The following is a 6,309-nucleotide window of genomic DNA, read 5'->3' as shown; positions in this document are numbered from 1 at the left end:
TGTAGGGTCTTTAACTTTTTTTTTATTTTTTTCCTAACTTTCAGCATATTTTTGTAGAGATGTCTTCCTAATCATCCAAGGATTTTGACTTCTCCTTTTACGCCCATGAACCGAGGCCCAAGAAAGCTAGAATAAGAAAATTTAGCTTGGTACCCCCTTTTAAGGGGAAATAAACCAATACATCCCATGCTAAATAAATAGTTGAGCTCTTCAGCTCAGCCATCTTCCATTCTCAAGGGCAAAAGTAAAACGATAGCGTATAGGAAGCATTCCATGGTAGCCTCTTCACTAGGTAAAAAGCCAAAGATTGAGGCCCCTTCCTCCTCTCTAAAAAATCTTAAGTCTCAAGTCTTAAAACCTAACTCGAAGAATATCTGCACTAGCTTGAAGTACACCTTTAATGAGAATTCGTTGGAAAGTGCTGATATGCCAGAAGGTTCTGCAAGCTCGTAGTTTCTCTAAGTAGTAAGTATCACTTCAGTTCGATTCTTCTATACTATTGTTAGCTTCATTATTTTTTTTAAGTCTAAACTCTACCTTTGTAGTCTATCAAAAGCTTCCATTTCAACCACCTATCTGTACCAGTCAAGCCTTACACCATGCTTACATGGCATGGCCTACATGTTTAAGGTTAAGAATAACCCGATTGTCTAAAGTAAAAAAAACCAAAAGAATGCTGAGTCCCTAGTTAGTCTTTGGTCTATCTCAATATGTCCTACAAGAAAAAGGTCAAGTAAAAAAAAGTAAATAAATTGATAGCCAAGCTGAAAAGCATACGATAGAAAAGATTTTAGCAGAATCAATAAGAGATCAAGCCAAGCTAAAGCTCAGCGAAGCTCAGGTTGAAATTACTAAGTTTAGATCTCAGTTAGAGACTGAAGTGAAAGAAAAAGAAAAAATCAAACAAAAGGCCAAAGAGGCATACAGATATGAGGTCATTCAAAAGTTCAAAGCCACTAAAGAATTCACTCAGCTTTAGGTAGAGTTCTCGAGAAAGAACATCCCCAATACCTTTGAGCTCACCAAAGATGAGGTGCTTTTTAATTATGTTAACCTCAGCCTTAATCTCTTAGATATCAGCATGAACAACATTAGGTCAAAATCTCCTCCACATTATTCTGAAGGTGAAAAAGATGAGGATGTAGCCATGGATGCCAAGCTCAAGGTTGTTTTAGCACTTAAGGCTGAGAAATGGCCTATCACTGTTGCTACTGCTAACCAAGGATATACCTAAAGGGTTTTTTTTTCTTTTTATTCTTTTATTGATTTTAAAAATTTTTGTTTAAGTATAAGGTAGGTTTTCATGGTGACCTCATGCTAATTAACATCACTTACCAAAACTTCTATCAATCAATGATTTTTTGTACTAAATTGATAATGATTAATGAAAAGTGAAATTTTTGTTCAAGTCTTAGTTCGATTATCTCAGTTTGTCTTTCCCTTTTTACTTCTTTAATTCTTAAATAAATAATCACATAGTTAATCAATTCACCAAATAATCACACGGTTTAAGTTCGATGAACTTAGCTCAGGTGATTCAAAATAATTTAATGAACCAATGATCAAAGTCTCAACTCAATTCAAGTGAGCTTAAAATTCAACCAAATATTCAAGAATATTTTAAATTAACTTCAAAATCTATTTTGATACAAGTCTCATATCAAACTTTGTTAGCTTGGTTGAAGCCTAAGGTCGGGACTTAAAAAAGATGTAATCATATTTGACTTCAAGTCTCAAGTTAGACTTAGTTGAAGTTAGGTCAGGTCGAATAAAACCTAAGTTTAAGATTTATAATAAACGTGATCATCATAACTTTATTTAATGATTTTTGGGTTACAAGTGCGAGCTTTGTTCTGTCTGAGTGACTGGTATTAACTTTTAAATTATCTACGTTTCATGCCTTCGGGACAGGACTATCATTCATGTCCTATAACTTGTAAGTCGCATCATGGATGACTTTCTTAACCACGTAAAGTCCTTCCTAGATTGAGGTTAATTTATCACCTCGGCCATTGACTCATGAAGCTTCAATCTTCTTAAACACTAGGTTACCTTTTTTTATGTTCCTACATCAGACTCTTCTATTGTAGTAGTTAGACACCTTTCGTTAATAGACTATTATTTGGGTCAGAGCTATGTCTATTTGCCCTTTAGCCAAATCCAGGTTGGCCTCAAAGGCCTCTTTATTTCTCTCTTTCAAACTAAGTTCGACTTTCAAGCTCAAGCAGCCAATCTCAATGAGTACCATAGCTTTTATCCCAAATGTTAAGTGAAAATGAGTCTCTTTTATAAGGATCTTTGTGGTAGCTAAGGCCTTCACTCCAAGCCATTTTGTGAAGTAATTTACTGCTACCAGAATAAATCTTTTCTGTCCTATGATAAAGGTGAATGGTCTGATGATGTCCATTTTTCATGCATGAAAAACCAAGGGCTGATGATAGGAGTGAATTCAATTGATGAAATATATTGTACATGGGAAAATCTTTAGCATTTGTCACATTTCTTCACTAGGTCAGTTGCATCATTCCTAATAGTAGGTTAATAGTAGCCTTGCCTAGGTATCTTGTAGGTAAACGATCAAGGTTCGAGGTGATTTTCATATATCCCTTCATGAATTTCGAAGTGATTTCCACATATCCCATCATAAATTTCCTTAAAGACGTAGTTTGCTTCTTTGTCATCTCGCACCTTAAGTAAGGCAGGTTAAAAGATCTCTTATATAGCTTTTCATTTATTATGGCATACCAGGGAGCCTTTCTCATCAAGGCTTTAGCTCAGACATTGTCTTTGGATAGTTCACCTATCATCAAGTACATCTTGATCGAGGTCATTCATGTTTTTTTTTCCTCAATATGTTCGATCAATTTTTCTTCAATACTTTTTTATGCCAATTTTTCCATCAAGAATTGGCCTAAAATTTTTGTAATCATCTCTAAAGCTAGCTTGGATAAGGAGTCTGCCAGCATACTTTCTGATCTTGATATTTTTCTTATCTTGGCTTTGTAAAAGGTGATGATAAAGGCTAGTGTTTTGTCTAAGTATTTATGGATTCCTTTTTCTTTAGCTCTGAATCATCATTTATCTAGCCAATCACTAGCTGAGAATCACTGTATACAATTATATGCTTTACATTCAATTCGACTATCAATCTTAGTCAGCTATTAATGCCTCATATCTGGCTTTATTATTAGATACTTTGAATCTGAATTTGAGGGCATATTGATATTTTAAGTCTTTTGAGTTAATCAGAATGAGGTTGACCCCACTATTATAGCTAGTAGCCAATTCATCAACAAAAAGTTTTCACATTTTTTTTATTTGATTTACTCGCTCTTTTCAAGCCACTCATCAGTTTGGGCCAACATGCATTCTACAAAGAAGTCTGCCAAGACTTAAGATTTTATGGCTAACCAGAGGAGCATATGCAAGTCAAACTCACTGAGTTCTACTACCCTATTTGATTAGTTTACCTAATAGTTATAGTTTTTGCAAGACCTACCTGAGCGATTGGTCCATCAATACATGAATTGTATGAGCTTGAAAGTATAGTCTGAGTTTTTTAACCAACGTAAGCACTACGTACGCTAGCTTTTCTATCTTTGAATATTTTATTTCCAACCCCGTCAATACCTTACTCATAAAATATATTGACCTCTACCTTTCTTTTTTTTTTCAATCAAAATCGACCTGACGGCCTAGTCAATGATGGTTAAATACAAATACAATGTCTTATCAAACCTTGGCTTGAAAAGAATGCATGGAGAGGAAAAAAACTCCTTAAGCTCATCAAATGCTTTTTTACACTGAAAGGTTCATCTAAAGTCAAAAATATATATAAAGATCTTGAAAAATGGCAAGCATCGCTTTACCGACCTAGATATAAACTGATTCAAAACAACTATTCTTTTGGTTAACCTTTGTACCTCCTTCATCGAAGTCGATGTTTTCATGTCTAAGATTCTTTGAACCTTCTCTAGGTTTACCTTGATCCCTTTTTAATTGATCATATAATTGAGTAATTTACCCGATGTAACTTTAAAGACATATTTGCTCAATTAAGCCTTATGTTGTATTTTTTTAGGGTATTGAAGGTCTCTTTTAAGTCTTTTAGTTACTCGACCAGACTCTTGCTCTTCACTATCATGTCATCTATGTAAACTTTAATGTTTTGACCAATCTGATTTTTGAAAACCTTGTTAACTAACCTTTAATAGGTCATTCATGCATTTTTAGGCCAAACGACATGACCTTGTAGCAATAAAGGCATTTCTTAATGATAGTCATTTTTTCTTATCTTTTTTCAATATTTTGATCTAATTATAACTAGAGTAGGCATTTGTGAAACTAAGAAGGTAATGTTTGGTGTTGTCATCCATCAATCGATCTATACTAAGGAGAGAAAAACTATCATTTGGATAAGTTTTCTTAAGGTTGGTAAAGTCAATGCATATTCTTCATTTTTTGCTTTATTTTTTACCATGACCACGTTAACTATTCATTTGGGGTAATAGACTTCCCTAATGAAACATGCCTATAATAGTTTACTGACTTCTTTTTTAATAACCTTTTGCTTTTTTGGAGCAAAAATCTTTTTTTTTATCTAACTATTTCATATCTGGATTGGTGTGCAACCTATGAACCATTATCTAGGGGTTAATTCCTGGCATATCAAATGATATCTAGGCAAACATGTCAGCATGATTTCTTAAAATTTGGATTAATTGCTCTTTATGTTTAAGTTTAATTCCAATTTGTATATATTTTTTTGGGGTGCTCTCTCAGAACGGTATAAACACAAAGTCTTCTGCTAGTTCAAGTTGGATCTCATCTACCTCAAGTCTTTGGTTAATTATTTCTTTTTTTCTACTCAATTAGGTCAAAATGTTTCTTGCAAGGATAGATCTTGACATGGTAGTTAGTATTTTGTTAGTGAAATGATAAACGATGATAATATAGAGCTAAACAAAATGTGTATTTTCATTTTAATTTTTTCTTTGGCTGGCATGTTAACTCAATCCTATTGATTTATATATGTTCATGCCAGCTTAAAAGCTAGGTCACTTGTAGAATCTATTCAAAAGTTGTAAAAATTACTAAAAGTGTAATATGTATTGGAGTGGAGCTTAAAAGCTTAGAATGGCTTAAGAATGCACTTTTTTCAAGTTGATTTTCTATTATTGTGGGTGCTTATTCTTCATTTCTTGTTTCTCTTTTTCAATCTCCTTGATCTTAGCCGAATTGTCAGTTTATTTTTGAATCATTTCTTTTATCATTGTAATATAACACTGACACACCGTGGACTGGTCTCATTTCACCTCTCTAACCCCAAGGCATTGGGAACTTTACTTTCAAATATAGAGCTAAGCCTATGAGTTGAATAACAAACTAACTAGGTTGACCTAATATCATGTTGTAGGTAAATAAGACATTTATGACCATGAATTATATGATCGATGTAACTATCCTTGGTTTTATTCACAAGGAGATTGACAATTTAATAGTCTCTTTGACTAGCATTTATTTATTTCCAAATTCGATCAAAGTCATAGTGATAGGTTACAATTGACCTTCCTTGTTTCCATCTTCTTTATATGGCATGATATGGAGCTAAGCCTATGAGTTGAATAACAAACTAACTAGGTTGACCCAATATCATGTTGTAAAAAAATGGGACATTTACAACCATGAATTTTATAATTGATGTAACTATCTTTGGTTCTGTTCACAAGAAGATTGACAATTTAATAGTCCCTTTGATTAGCACTTGTTTATTTTTAAATTCAATCAAAGTCATGGTGATAGGTTATAATTAATCTTCCTTGTTCTCATCTTTTTTATGTGGCATGATACAAGACATCGATTAATCTTTTATTATCAAACAGGATCCTCTTAACCATATAATTGTATACCAAAATCATGATCAGTATGGTATCTTCGTAGGGCTATTAGATTCTTTCTAAATCTTTTAAACTAAATGACATCGATTCATCTTTCTAGTTTGTTTTCTTTTTTATCGAGAAACCAATGGCCATGACTATACATTGATCAAACTTTCTCTTGGTCGAGGTGGAACTTCCCCCAGTAATCATGTTAACTACCCCAGTAATTGATCTATTGTCTATAACTGAACCTTCATCTTACCTTAGCTTATCCTCTCAAATGTTTTCCCTCATATTCTTTTCTGACCTATCTTTCTTATTCCTTAGGGGTACTCTATAGTCTTTTTTGTAATCTGACCTTGTTTTCATCAATCTATAAACCTTCCTAGCTAGCTTCTTCATATCAAAGTTTTAAATTTATTTTTTAGAT

Source organism: Durio zibethinus, chromosome 6, assembly GCF_047325235.1.
Source record: "Durio zibethinus cultivar Kanyao isolate XHJ-2024 chromosome 6, ASM4732523v1, whole genome shotgun sequence".
Lineage (NCBI taxonomy): Eukaryota > Viridiplantae > Streptophyta > Magnoliopsida > Malvales > Malvaceae > Durio > Durio zibethinus.
Note: the sequence above shows the minus strand (reverse complement) of the source record.